The sequence below is a fragment of the Mustela putorius genome, unplaced genomic scaffold (assembly GCF_011764305.1).
Source record: "Mustela putorius furo isolate JIRA1106 unplaced genomic scaffold, ASM1176430v1.1 tig00003854_pilon_pilon_pilon, whole genome shotgun sequence".
Taxonomy (NCBI): domain Eukaryota; kingdom Metazoa; phylum Chordata; class Mammalia; order Carnivora; family Mustelidae; genus Mustela; species Mustela putorius.
The window spans coordinates 7438383-7453069 of NW_025422006.1; the positions used below are offsets into that span (position 1 = coordinate 7438383).

General features: G+C 48.2%; 1 long non-coding RNA gene across 2 annotated transcripts in view; it reads right to left on the bottom strand.

The window, feature by feature from the left end:
• LOC123387524 overlaps positions 1-14687 on the bottom strand; it is a 97880-nt gene that overhangs the window by 61530 nt on the left and 21663 nt on the right. The window contains exon 1 of one of the 2 annotated variants that reach the window (XR_006601968.1): positions 3098-3254. The exons of the other annotated variant lie outside the window; for it this stretch is intronic. This is a non-coding gene — a long non-coding RNA (uncharacterized LOC123387524). Of the gene's footprint in view, positions 1-3097; positions 3255-14687 lie in introns of those variants that run through there. 2 annotated transcript variants of the gene reach the window in all.

A 14687-nucleotide genomic window follows, 5' to 3' on the forward strand; every position in this document is an offset into this window, starting at 1 on the left:
CCTAAGTATGATTTTTGTGGCAACCACAAATTTTGGTAGGTTAGGCTTTCATTTTCTTTCTGTTCGAGATATTTTCTGAGTTCCCTTAGGATTTCTTCTTTGATCCACGGGCCAGTTAAAAGTGTTGTATGAAGGGGCACCTGGGTGGCTCAGTGGGTTAAAGCCTCTGCCTTCGGCTCAGGTCATGATCTCAGGGTCCTGGGATCGAGCCCCACATGGTGCTCTCTGCTCAGCAGGGAGCCTGCTTCCCTTCCTCTCTGCCTGCCTCTCTGCCTCCATGTGATCTCTGTCTCTCTCTCTGTCAAATAAATAAATAAAATCTTTAAAAAAAATAAAAGTGTTGTATGAAGTTTGCAAATTTTTGATAACTAAGAATTTTCCTGTTCTTGGACAAAATTAGATCAGTGCTGACAGGAATTGGATTTACTACAAAATCCCTACAAGGGGATTTACTACAAAAGGGGCACGAGGAAACTTCTGTGGCGATGCAAATACTCTTTGTGATGTTCGTTATGCACCTGTATACACTTTTCAAATTTCATCAAATGGAACACTTAAAAGATAAATAATGTTCCTGTTCTTAAGTTCTCTTTTAATTCCACTATGATCAGAGAATATACTTTTTATGACAAATCCCTTTAAATTTATTGTTTTATGGCCCCGAATATAATCTACCTCGGTAGACGTTCCACACGCTCTCAAAAAGAATGTGTTTCTGTTGGGTAGAATGTTCTATGAATGTCAGCTAGGGTAGTTGTTTATAAGTCTTGTGCAGGTCTTCTATATTCTTAATGATTTTCTATTTGTTCTATCAGTTATTTTAAAACATACCATAGGGCTGTACGGGAAGGCAGAGGGTGTGAAGGATGGGCCCATCCTCACTCCCCAAGGCCACCACATCATACAGAGTTCCAAACTGCCCTTACCAGCGGATGCCCCACAACAAACGGTTCCATATCACAAACGCCTAGCCACAGCCGTGCACATTTCTCCTCGCACTTTCTCTTCATCTTGTCCTTTGAGTCTGACAGTTCCGCAAGTCCACAGCTTTGTTCACCCGCCCTGGCTCTGTCCCTTTTAGCTATCACACGCGAACACGACACCCATTCCCCCAGCCACAGAGACTGGAGCCGAACCAAACGGCGAGGAATTCTGGATTGCCTGACTCCAGGCAGGTGTCTCCTGTAAATGTAAATTGGTCCTTCATCAAAAGTTGATGAAGCAATTATGTACCATGTGCAAGGCCTAGTTGTGTCCTCCATAGAATGATCTTAGATTATTTCCACTTTTGTCACAGGAAATCAGCTGAAATTCTACCCACTTCTGACTTAGCTCTAGATTATTCAATGGAACAGATACATGAAGAGCAGTCAATGCTCGATTACCCTTAAAATGTACGCCCCATGCCTTCAGAGTAGGACAGTTCAAAGCGGTCATGTGTCATTCCATGAATTCATGTGACAAGTCACTAAACTTCAATTAGAAAAACACGGGCTCTAGACCAAGCACAGGTTGCACACCAGGAACATCTCCAGAAGAGGTCAGAACATCAGTATTTCACAGTCCCAGAACCAGCACAGAATAACCACGCTCTACCTCCATTTTTTATTCTGTTTTTTTTCTTCTTCTGGCCAAGCAGGGGAGTCCTTAGCATGACCAAGGGCAGGGAGATCCCTTTGCATCCGCATAAGCCCTTTCTTCTGATTGGAAAAGATGAGAACGTCAGGAAACTGTGTGTCCACCACGTCCTGCTGGGAGCTTGGCTACGGAGCCCAACGGGCAGGTGAGAGCCAGCCCTGTTTCCTGTGTACCCCCGAGAAGGCCACCAAGAGGATCCCTCTGCCTGAAAATGCACTGGCAGTCACAGCAGTTCATTCCCGTTTTGACCACTTGAATAGCTGTTCCCAATGGCTAACAGTACAAGAAGGCTTGTGTCATTCAATTCTAACTTCATCTCTATCTGCAAGATACTTTATGCAAACAATGGAAAGAACTTCCCCAGAAGTCAAACAAGAACTGCAAATGTCTATCTCCGCAGGAGTTATTTATGTAACATTGCACCCTGTGGTCCCGAAAGAGAGGCTTATCGTAACTGGATTTTTGACAAGCCCCCCCTTCCAGTTTATTTTCCTCCTAGTAGCAGGGCAGTGTAGAACAGCTTTGAACACCGGGTTTCCATGTCCGATGTAAAAGCAACAAGGTTATCTATAAATTATGGACTTAAACACTGGCATGGCCTCTTATATGAAAGATGAAAAAATTCTATGACGGGAGGAAGTTTAGAAGGTAGAGAGTTTATGGACAGTCACTTATAAAGTACTACATTTTGGGGGGCCACTTGGGCGACTCAGTCAGGCAAGCATCTGACTCTAGATTTCGGCTCAGGTCATGATCTCAGGGTCTTGAGACTGAGCCCTGTGCCAAGCTCTGTGCTGAGCGGGGAGTCTGCTTGGGATTCTCTCTCCCTCTGCCCCTCTTCCTGCACCGCCACCCCAACCCCCACAGCCATGTGCTCACCCTCCAAAAAAAATAATAATAAGTACTACGGTTCTTAGAAATCTTAGGGGTCACCCATCCATTGGTACCCATGATTTTGTTACATTTATAAAAATGGGGTTTTTTGTTACATTTGTAAAACATTTTTTGTTACATTTATAAAAACACGACAGTCAGCATGGTGATGTGAGGATACAGCAAATCAACACTCCTAGAAATAGCCCCATTTGGTCACCTGGAAGTATTTCTTCTGATAAATAAGAAAATGTTAACAGTGGTTCCCTCTAGGGAAGAGCTCTAGAATTGCAGGGAAATGTGGACTGGAGGAAGGGAAATCTTTACTTTTCATTTTACAAACTTCTGCACTGCTTAAATGAGTGTTGACCATGAGTTACTTCACTTACGAAAATAAAAACGAGGTACGACTATGAGTTTTGAAATGGGAAAACCTGTCAATTCCATGAAGGCAGTAGGTCATAGTAATATGCAAAGGAACAGTTACATTCATGTATATATACATATTTTACACACATATTTACATAGATATCAAAAAGCAGAAAAAACGACCTGTAAAAATCGACCATAACTTGGTAGAACTTACCTCTGAGGACGAGAGCAGGATGGAGAGTTCTTCTCTAGTCTTCCTTCTTTGGCTTTTCACAAGTGCATTTACTTATGTGTAACTTGTATAATGTTTAAAACAATAAAATGGGGGCACCTGGGTGGCTCAGTGGGTTGGGCCTCTGCCTTCAGCTCAGGTCGTAATCTCGGGGTCTTGGGATTGAGCCCCGCATCAGGCTCTCTGCTCAGCGGGGAGCCTGCTTCCCCTTCTCTCTCTGCCTGCCTCTCTGCCTACTTGTGATCTCTGTCAAATAAATAAATAAAATATTATTTAAAAAAATAAAATGGGGAGAATTTTTGTAAAATCTTTCCTCCCTGTTTTGCAAGCTGTCTGCTTCCTCCTGCTAACAGCACTCTGCAGGACTGATCCTAACTCATCTGATTCCGACAGGCTTTCCAATCACCGGATCCAACCCCCTGAGTCAAGTCAGGGGTAGGCCCGTGACCCAAGACAGGCCAATCAGTTTCTCTCTCTCAGAAGTTTGAATTTAGAGCAGAAACACGTGGGGGCTGGAGGCATCTGCAAGTGAGTCAGCCGAGGACAGCATCTTCAAAGGCTGCCCACGTGCCTCTGGGGGCTGGTAATCAAGTTTCTTTGGCACCTGTCCTTCGCACTGTTTTCTCAAGTCTTCCTTTATGTGTCCTTCCAGTAAATTCCTTAAAAAAAGAGAGAGAGAGAGAGAGAGAAAAGAAAAGCACATGGAGGTAGACAGTAACAAATTCATTGAAATCATGAATTCAGGATGGATCACAGTAAGTCCATGTTTCCTATAGGGCATTCAGGAGAAAATGTCTAATAGACTGTTGGCAAGCTGTATTTGGAACTCAGCAGAGAAGAAGAATTGATGGCACAGAGTTAAGAGGTGGGAGCATAGCCCGAGCATGGGATCTAAGAAGACAACAGTCAAGGATAGGACTGTGGGAAACACCACCGTTTGAGGAAGGGGAAGGCGTGTGAGACACTGCCACCGGCCCACCGTGGTTGAATCTGGGGAGCTGTGCCGTATCCGGTCCTTCCCAGACCTTGAAGGGAATTCCTCATGCCTACCTACCGACCGGCATTGTTTGCACGGTTCACAGTGACGGCACGCACACGACGCCTAGTCCTTGTAACACAGAGACAATGGAGCTAGGTACCCAGTGAGAAGCTGTACCCAGGACAAGACGCTAGATCCAGACCTGTGAGCGATGAAGGATGCTTTTGCAACCACTTAAGGTGAAACAACCTATGAGTTTCTCAGGGACCTCTTCTGCCATATCCATAAGGGTCCACACTTCGTGACAAAGAGTGGGGGGTCCTCAAGAGAACGAGAACAGAAGAGCCCCTCCTGTTTGTCTTCAGAGGTCCCGTCCGGGCACTGGATCGCTGGTGATGCAGCGCACCTGTCAGTGACCGCTAGAAAAGGCTGCAGGTGGCACAGGGCCTTCCCCCATCCTCTGCCGAACTATGCTGTAAACATCAGAGGTCACATGCGAGGAAGCCCACAAACACGTCAAACCCCGAGGCTCTCAGCCTCAGCCTTAACTGTACATCGGAATCAGCTGGGACAGTAGAAAAACTTGATGACTCATCGTGCCACCCCCATTCTGATTTAATTGGCCTGAGGCGAGGGGGGGGGGGGGAGAAAGCGTGGCTCAGTCAGTGAAAGGGCTGCATTTAGCTCAGGTCATCATCCCAGGGCCTTGGAATGGAGCCCCTGCTCAGCAGGGAGCCTGCTTCTCCCTCTCCCTCTGAACTTCCCCCACCGCTCCTGCTCTCTCATGCCCTTGCTCTCTCAAACAAATAAAATCTTTTTAAAAAGAAAAAACAACTCCTCAGGTGATGGTAATGTGCAGCCATGGTTAAGAACCCCTGAATAAGCCTATAAACATCGAGCTTCATCTGTGTTACAATGGCCTGTACAGTATATTTAAATTTAAAATTTAGGGGATGCCTGGGTGGCTCGGCTGGTAAAGCGTCTGCCTTTGGCTTGGGTCATGATTTCAGGGTCCTGGGAGGGAGCCCTACCTGGGGCTCCTTGCTCAGCAGGGAGCCTGCTTCCCCCTCTGCCACTGCCCCGCCTCGTGCCCCCCCCATAAATAAATAAAATATTTTTTTAAAGAAAATTAAATTTAAAATGTTTTTCTAAAAATTAAAAATTAGTCAGTTGCATGTACCGCAACCATCCAGATTTCAGTGTTCTGTGGGAAGATCGGTCCACAGTCGGCCTGCGCTCCCACCGGACTCTGTTCAGCTGCTCTGGGTTGCAGCCACACCTCATTCCCAGCATTTTCTCGGCGCTCCCCAGTCCTCCCGCCCTCCCCGCGGTCACCAGGGCACAGGGCCAACAAGCCGTGCTGCTTATCGTCCAGCTTGTGCTGTGGGTCTTCTTGTATCAGTGTCAGCAGAGGCCAAACAGTCCTTATCCCCAGGACTCCAGCAGAAGCCGAGGGGAAAGGCGGCTCAGGAGGCCCAGGAGGCGTTCCCAAGGGCCTCCGCCCGCCCGTTCTGGCACCCGCCAGCCCCCCTCTGTTTTCCCAACAGGAGCGCCCCGAGACACTGCACAGCCTGTATGCCAAAGGGCTAAGTGAGAGGTCCCAGCTCCAAGGACCTGAATCATTAGACAGCTCTTCAAAACAAAAGAAAGCTACATTAAAAAGGCAAGAAAAATAGGATTCACTATGACTCCAGAGAGGGAATTCTAGAAGTAAGGAAGTGCAGGACGTTTGGGGACGTTTGTATCCATTACAAGGGAGACCGATTAACAGGGAGCTGTCCTGTGGGGTCCAGAAGTGCCCCCGGAGCCAGGAGAGCAGGACAGGAAGGGAGAGATTCGAACTGTGGGTGTGGAGGGCGGCGTTGCTCCACAGGCAGGTGGGGGCCAATATAGCCACGTTTCTATTTGAGAATCTCCCTTTCAAGCCTGCCCAGCACGGGTACTCTCCTCATCTGACTCTGGCTCTGTGCAGACTGTCCTCTCAGGCCGCTCTTCTCTTTCCTTCTTGCCCTCTTCTGTCTGACCAGCTCCTCAGGGCTCAGGCCTCAAGGACTCAGGCCCTCATCAAACCCTCTGGGAGGGCTGAGACACTGCCATGTGCTCCTACAAAACCCTATAAGTACCCTATTACAGCACTTATGTGGCTTTTTAAAAAAGATTTTATTTATTTATCTGACACAAAGAGAGAGGCAGTGAGAGAGAGAATACGACCAGGGGGAGTGGGAGAGGGGGAAGCAGGCTTCCCGCCAAACAGAGAGCCCAATGCAGGGCTCGATCTCAGGACCCTGGGATCATGACCCGAGCCGAAGGCAGACACTTAACCACAGAGCCACAGAGCCACCCTGCACTTATGTGGCTTTTGTAGATACTTTTATCTTACCCCTCTCCTCCCCAAAGTCAACTCAAAATGGATTAAAGACTTAAATGTTAAGACCTAAAACTAAAACTCCAAGAAAGAGGAGGAAAGCTTTATGACATTTGTCTCGACAATGTTTTCTTGAATATGACACCAAAAAGCATTAGCAACAACAGCAAAATTAGTTAAGTGTGACTACATCAAACTAAAAAGCTTCCACACAGCAAAGAAAACCATCAACGGAGTGAAAAGGCAACACCCCCGGAAGGGGAGAAGATGTTGGCAAACCATATATGTCTGCTAAGGGGTTAATTCCTGAACTATATAAGAGACTCCTAGAACTCACTAGCAGAAAAAAGGAAAAACAAAAACAAAACCAACAGGATGCCTGGCTGGCTCAACGGGAAGAGCCTGTGACTGGAACTCTGGGTTGTGAGTTTGAGCCCCACACTGGGTATAGAGATTACTTAAAAATAAAATCTTGGGGGGCGCCTGAGTGGCTCAGTGGGTTAAGCCGCTGCCTTCGGCTCGGGTCATGATCTCAGGGTCCTGGGATCGAGTCCCGCATCGGGCTCTCTGCTCAGCGGGGAGCCTGCTTCCTCCCCCCTCTCTCTCTCTGCCTGCCTCTCTGCCTACTTGTGATCGCTCTCTGTAAAATAAATAAAAATCTTAAAAAATAATAAATAAATAAAATCTTGGGGAAAAAAAAGTAACCCAATTAAGAAACAGACAAAGGATGGGAATAGGAATTTCTCCAAAGAAGATATACAGATGGCTAACAGATAAATGAAAAGATGCTCGATATCACTAATCAGAAAAATGCCAATCAAAACCACATTAAGCAAAATATAGAGAAAAGGGAGCCCTTCTTGAACTGTTGGTGATACTATAAACTGATGCGGTCTCTATGAAAAACAGCATAGAGATTCCTCAAAAAATTAAAAACGGAATTTTGGGGAATTACATGACCCAGTCAGTCCACTTCTGGATACATATCAAAACAAAACAACGACAATAAAAAAAACCTGAGAGGTGCCTGGCAGTTGGTAGAGCATGTGACTCTTATTCTTGGGGTTATGGATTCAAGCCCCATGTTGGGTGTAAATATTACTTTAAATAAATAAAATCTTTTTTTAAAAAAACTTGAAATTTGGATCTTGAAGAGATATCTGTACTTCACAACAGCCAAGATATGGAAACAGCCTAAGCCTCCATCGATGGATAAGTGGAAAGAAAATGTAGTATATACGAACAATGGAATTCTATTCAGCTTTTAGAAAGAAAGAAATCCGGCCATATGGGACAACATGGATGCATTATGCTAAGCGAAACAAAACCAGCCTCAGTGCAAGATCCCACTTATGTGAGGTATCTAAAATACTCAAACTCATGGAAATAAGGAATAGAATGGTTGCCAGGAGCTAGGGGAGCGAGGAAGAGGGAGCTGCTGTGCCATAGGCATATGGTGTCAATTACGCAGGAGTAAAAGTTCTAGAAACCTGCTGCACGACGTGGTGCCTGTAGGTGACGACACTGTACTACTGTGCACTTAACATTTGTCAAGAGGCTAGATCCCACGTTGAATGTTCTCACCACAAAAAAACATTCTCTCTTCTGCATGAGCTGCATGAAAATGTGTTCGTTTTCAATCTTGGTCATCACTGTATCATCAGCAAGCACAGCACAATGAATAATGATGGACAGATGGACAGATGGACGGACAGATGGACAGATGGTTACAGGGATACATGAGGCAAACACTGAACTGAAAGAGAGAACCTGAGTGTCATAGAAGAACTGCAGATTCTCATCAGAGAGTGGGATCCTGTAGTTAAAGAGATCTGAGGAAGACCCGTTTAAGATGACGGTAAAGTCCAGGGTTTCCCACCTGGTATCACTTGGGATCCCACCTGAAAGCGAAAACCTAGCTCAAGCAATTCATAGAGGAAATTTAATCTGGGGGCTCACATCAAAGGGAAGCTAAAAGAGCTAGGGAGAAATGGGACAAGCTCAAGATTGGGAAATGCAGGAAGCTTGTGTGGCCACAAGTACAGCTGGAGGAACCAAGGGAGAAAGCGTGCTGCCGGGGCCCAGGAGCCCAGGCTGAAGCCAGGGTGGCCTGCACCGCAGGAGGTGAAGTCGCAGAGGGAGCCCAGTCACTATGAGAAGCGCTGCTTGCAGGGAGGTGAGGAGGCACATTCTAATCTCCTACCAAGTGCCTCTCCTTGGCTGAACTTCCTACAACGCTAAGTGACCGGGCAGTTTGGGAAATGTGCTTTGCAGGCATCAGCTCTCCCATCAGATGGAGAAAAAGAGGTAGGAATGCAGAATGGTTCTGACAGCAAATAAACAACCCGGCGTGGGAACAGCTTGCTGAAGCTGTGTGAGAAGGTCAGCAGAAAGAAGATTCTGGAACTATGCAACTGGGGCATGTGGTTGAGAGACAGACCCTCCTCTGAACCCTGGAACCACCATCTGACACTGAAAGAGAGGGAGGACCGTGGCCTGGGGCCAAAGAGCTCCATGAATGTCAACACTTAGGAATGACTTGGGGAACAAGAGAGAACTGGAGGAAGGGAGAGGCTATTAGTGTGAGGTCCAAAGCCTGGTGTGGAAAGAGCAGACAAAAGGTAGAAGAGCATGACTGTGGGAAGACTCAAGTGGGAGTCCCAGCTCAGGCACTTTCTAGCTAGAGGATTTGGGCAAATGAGTTATGGGCAAATGAGCCTTGCTGTGGAAAATGGAATCAGCATTGGTACCCCCAATATGGCAGTTAGAGGAGGATTAAATGAGATAGCATCCACAAAGCACTTAGCCCACTGCCTAGAAAGGACAGTTGCAGTGGAGGGCACCATCCACCCACATCCTCTACAGCACGGAAGAGAAGGCTTTCTCCAAGGTTCTGGCTCAGAGTCTCTTGTGACGTTATAGTCTGTTGGCAAGCTTCGTTTCCTCACTGGCTTTTTGTTTTATTTTTAAGCTTGTATTTATTTGTTTGTCAGAGAGAGAGAGAGCACAAGCAGAGGAGGGCAACAGAGCAGAGAGAGGGAGAAGCAGAGTCCCCACTGAGCAAGGAGCCCGATGCGGGACTCCGTTCCAGGACCCTGAGATCATGACCTGAGCCGAAGGCAGACGTTTAACTGACTGAGCACCCCGCCAGGTGTCCCTCTCACTGGCTTTTGATGGGTACCTCAGTTCCTATCCACGGGGGCCTCTCCACAGGCTGCCCGAGGGTCCACAGAGCATGGTAACCAGCGTCCCCCCAAGTGAGTGCTCTGAGAGCCCAAGAAGGAAGCTGGTCTCCTAAGACGGAAGGTCAGATGTGACATACCGTCACTTCTGCCACCTTCTACTGGTCACGCAGACCAAGCCTGGGATGGAGTGGGAAGAGACTAGGCGAGGGTGCGGATACCAAGGGTAGGGGCCACGTGGGACTGGCTGCCACATGCCCCTCCCTGTTCCTCACTCTGGTCTTTCCTGTACCACCTCTCACCAACTAACATTGCTTCACTCACTTTTTTGGTTGCCCCTCCGCCTCCCCACCACCGAACGTAAGAAGGAGAGGACTTCTGCCCGTTGAGTTCACGGTTGTCTCATCAGCACCTAGAGCAGTACCTGGCACCCAGTAGGGCTTCAGGAAATATTTGTTAAATGGGAGGAAAATGAGCCACTCAGTTGCACTACGTCTACAAGAAACTCTCCAGAGTTCCCACAAAGAGCCTGGCTCATAAGCACCGCTGCTAGTCTTTAAACGTTCTTGCATTTCCTGGTCTCCGAGGACACGGGGCACCATGTTTATCCGCCATTTTGTTTATGAGGGAACTGAAATCCAGGGAGAGGAAGGGTCTTGTTGCTCAGGGTCCGCAGAGGTGGCGGGTGCGGCTGGAGCGGGTCGCCCTGCCCCTGCCCCAAGCCTCCCCACTACCCCTGCCCAGGGTCTCCCTGCTGCACGGTGCAGCCCTGGGCACTACCCACAAGTCACAGTCCACACAGACGAGCTCACTAACTAAATTCAGCTCACTAATTTCCACGGAGTTCATGGAGCTTCGTGGAAGTAATAACTCACAGCAGTTCTCATGGCTCTCACGCAGGCAAGCCGGGCACTGCTGGGAGCTGTGGAGGCTGCCCGGAAAGTACCAGCAAATCTCTGATGCGATTCTTTGTTGGGGGTTGAGGGGGTGGCAGTTTCCTTTCACTCTTTCCCTGGCAAGTCCAGGCCAGAGCCTCAAGGCCAGGCCGCGGCTCAGTTGCTATTTCACAAGCAGGGAATGAGGAGCAGTCGACCCCACCTTGGGCTGAACCAGCTCTGTGCTGAACCGCCTCCCCCCACCACAACCTCCCCGTCAAAAATAAATTTGACGGGGAGGCTCAGTTGGTTGAAGGATCGACTCTTGGTTTCAGCTCAGGTCATGACGTCAGGGTTGTGAGATCCAGCCCGGGTCCAGCTCTGCAAGGAGCACGGAGACCCCTTAAGATTCTCTCCCTCTCCCTCTGCCCCTCCTCCCTGCTCACGCACACACTCTCTCTCTCTCTCATAAATAAATAAATAAATAACCACATATGTAGCAGCTTTTAAAAAAAAATGGAAAAAAATTTAAATTAAAAAAAAAAATGGAAACCCCAGTATAACCCCTTCTGGGAGTCCCAGGACCTAAGGCAGGGCTCGGCCACCCATGGAGGGATCTGGGTTAGTTTCCCAATTAATCGCGCCTTCAAGGAGAGGGGTTGGGACCATAAAAGCTCCTTTCCCCTCCACTCCTACTTCAGAAAATAGCTTCCCAGTACACATATACATTAAATTCAGTTCATGAACAAGCTTGCCTCTGAAGAACAGAGGTAGAAGGATAGCAACAAAGATGCCCATTACTCTCACCTGGAAGTCCTGACCCTATATACATTCTCAGGCTCTCTTGGTTGCCCAAGGCTAAGAGAGAGCAAGGAGAGCCCCCTGTCCTGCAGAAAGCTGCAGAGCAGGCGACAACTCCATTAGGCGGAAGGAAAGGAGATGGCATACCCTGATGGCCAAGGATGAAGAAAGTGTAGCCCCTTCCTGTTCCCCTAACTCTTATCAAGACCCTCCACTCCTCTGTCCTGCCCCAGTGCTGATGGGAGGTGCCCAGTTCAGCTGCAGGGACCCGACTTCTTGGTGATCCTACAGGCCCCTCAGGCATAGACCAATGCCAGCCCAAGTGTCCCAGCGGTGCTTTCTGCCCTTGGGGGCCACAGGCATAGGAACATGCCTTTTTTTTTTTTCTTTCTAAGATTTCATTTATTTATTTGAGAGAAAGAGAGCATGAACAGGGTTGGGGAGGGGCAGGGGGGAAAGAGGAAGCAGATTCCCGCTGAGCAGTGAGCTCAACACAGGACTTGCTCCCAGGACCCCTGAGCCAAAGGCAGATGCTTAACCGAATGAGCCATGCACGTGCCCCATGAACATGCTACTTAAAGCCGCATGGCCAAGCGTGAGGCCAAGTGTGTGGCTGGAGTTTGCTAATGTCCATGCCTGGCACATACGCTTTCACTTAATCCTTGCACAAACCTCCGTGGTAGAGGTGTGTTCACTAGGTTTTATAGAAGAAACAAACTCAGAAAGGTTAACAACTAGACCAAGGACTCGCAGCCAGGGGCAGAGCAGGGATCTGAACACTGTTAACATTTTATCTAACACACACAAGTAAGGCAAAAGTAAGGCTTTGGGTCTTTAATTCAAAGGAACACTGGCACAGTGGTTCTCAATGGGGGATAGATAGTCTTGCCTCCCTCTATTTGGCAATGTCTGGAAAGTTCCGTCACAACTGGATGGGGAAGCAGATACTACTGCCATCTAGTGGGTAGAGGCCAGGGGTGCCGCGGATCCCGAATGCACAGTACAGCCCTCACAGCAAAGAACTGTCAGCAGCGCTGCCGTTGAGGAACCCTGCTCTAAGACAGTTGTTAGGGCCGATTTAATGTTAAAACCTCTTTAACTATTAGGGCCTGCTTAGCCAGAGCGACTCCATTTTGCCTAGGTAACCCTATTGTTGTTTACATCTATGGACTTCATTCTGGGAATAAACGCCCCAGCCCCAGTAGTTCCTGGTATCAGTTCCCGGTATCGATTCCGGGAGTAAACGCCTTAACAATAGAAGCCACGTACCTTGGGTCTGCGGTTATGCCCTATAAAACCAGCCTGTGAGATCAGGATGGGGTTTCTCTCTTCCGAGGCGGCCCTGGCCGGTCAGTCTAACGTCTAATGCTTGGCCTAGAATAAAGCTTTGCATAACTTTCACTTTGTCTCAGTCTCGTTCCTTTGATAACGGACCCCAACACAGTGACCACATTTGTCTTATTATTTGCTATTAAATTCAATCTCAAAAATGCAACCTTGTAGAAAACTGGTAAGGTGCAAATGGTTCTTGTCTAGGAAAGGAACCCAGAGGCTGGAGTTGTACGCAACAAAAAGACACTCAGTGTGTGCCTAACTCCAGGTCAGTCTTTCACCCTCTTTAAGCCAGCTGTGCCTTCCTGCTGGTTCCCTAACTCTCTAAGGTGACCATAAAAAATAGCCACACAGGGGCTCCTTGAAAAGTTCTTCTCCAAAGAGAGCCGCATTCTGAAGTACTTGAGGTTAGAACGGCATCATATGAATTTTGGAAGAGGACAATTCCATCCATCACCCTTCTCCAATTATTTAATCTTTAACACGTGCTCAGCACATATATTGTAAGAGGATTATGTTTAATTACATTAATGACTTTGCCTTGCAATAGATCTCAGTCCACAATATCCACATGTTCCTACCGCATCAGGCTGCTTCCTTAAGGCTGTTGGTGTATTAAAGCTAATTCAACAAGAATGACTTTCTAAAGTGATACTTCAGATATGTGACACGCTTCCCTCCTCTTGTTCTCTCAACCAGTCTCCACTAACCGTTGTTTGTACAGTGACAGGTCTCCGCCAGAGCCTTTCTTCCTCCACCAGCTCAGGGATCAAACCCAATCATACTCGGCCCCAAAGGGCCCTTCAGGGAGCCTTTCTTAGCATATAAATCCAAACCTCCTTTTTTTCTTGCTACTGAAAGTCTCAATAATCAGCGCATTGTTTAAATAATTTACAGGTTTCCTATTTATTGTCAGAAACATTTTGGAATGATTGATCAATTCATTTGTTGGCTAGTTTATGAACTTAATCTCTTTTAAGCTCCAAAGTCCTGTATTGGATGGCATGCCAGAGCCTGGATTCAGATCCTGGTCCCATAACCAGCCTCCCGGGACAGACTGCTATTTCTCACCCCTCATTAGAGAAAAACGTGCCCTTGGCAACTGTAGAGAGGAACATCCTGGGAAATGTCTCTTATCCATCAACCGAAGCAAATAGAACGGACTTGCTTTTCCCCAGATCGAAGTGTTAGAAGCTGAAGCCCAAGGCCAGGCAAGGATGGGTGAGAAGTTGGAGACTTAAGTTTTTAGCATCTACTGGGGAGTGGCCTAGCACTGGTGTCCTCGCTCCCCGGCAAACCTTCCCACCGGCTCGGTCGCCTAATACGCCCTCGCCCCGGGGCCTGACCAATCAGCTTGCCCCATCCCCTTAGCAACAGCGTCTGCTCCAAGGGGCGGGCCTATGAGCCCGGCAGAGCCAATCAGAGCCGCTCCTGGGACTGAGGCTCCCGAAAGAAGGGAAACCGCGGGTCTTTGAGCCTCTCCAGCCTTAGAGAACCGCTCCAGCAGCCAGGAGGCCTGGGTTCCCCCGCACTCCTCCACCTCCTCGAATTCTGACGCGCTCTCAAGACTCCAGAGCTGCAGATGTTGTGCCATAACAGGCAAACCTCCAAACATGCACCGTTCAAGGAGATCTGCCAAGTGTCTTTAGAGACCCGCTGGAACAGGATGAAATTAAGCTGAGGACTGCCCCCTCCCCTCCCAAGTCAGGCTAGGCCACTCTCATTCCACCTCTGCTCCACACTCAGCCAGAGCACTTTAAAAGGGGGGGGGGGGGAGGTGTAGGGGGCACCTGGGTGGCTCAGTCTGGCTTTGGCTCAGGTCAAGATCCCAGGGTCCTGGGATCGAGCCCCACGTTGGGCTCCCTGCTCGGTGGAGAGCCTGCTTCTCCCTCTTCCTCTGCCGCTCCCTCTGCTTGTGCTCTCTCGTCCGCTCTATCCCAAAGAAATAAAATCTTAAAAAAAACAAAACTCAGCCAGAGCATTCCAGCTCCGGCATGACACAGAATCTAAGAAAACATATCCAGTCCAGGGGCGCCTG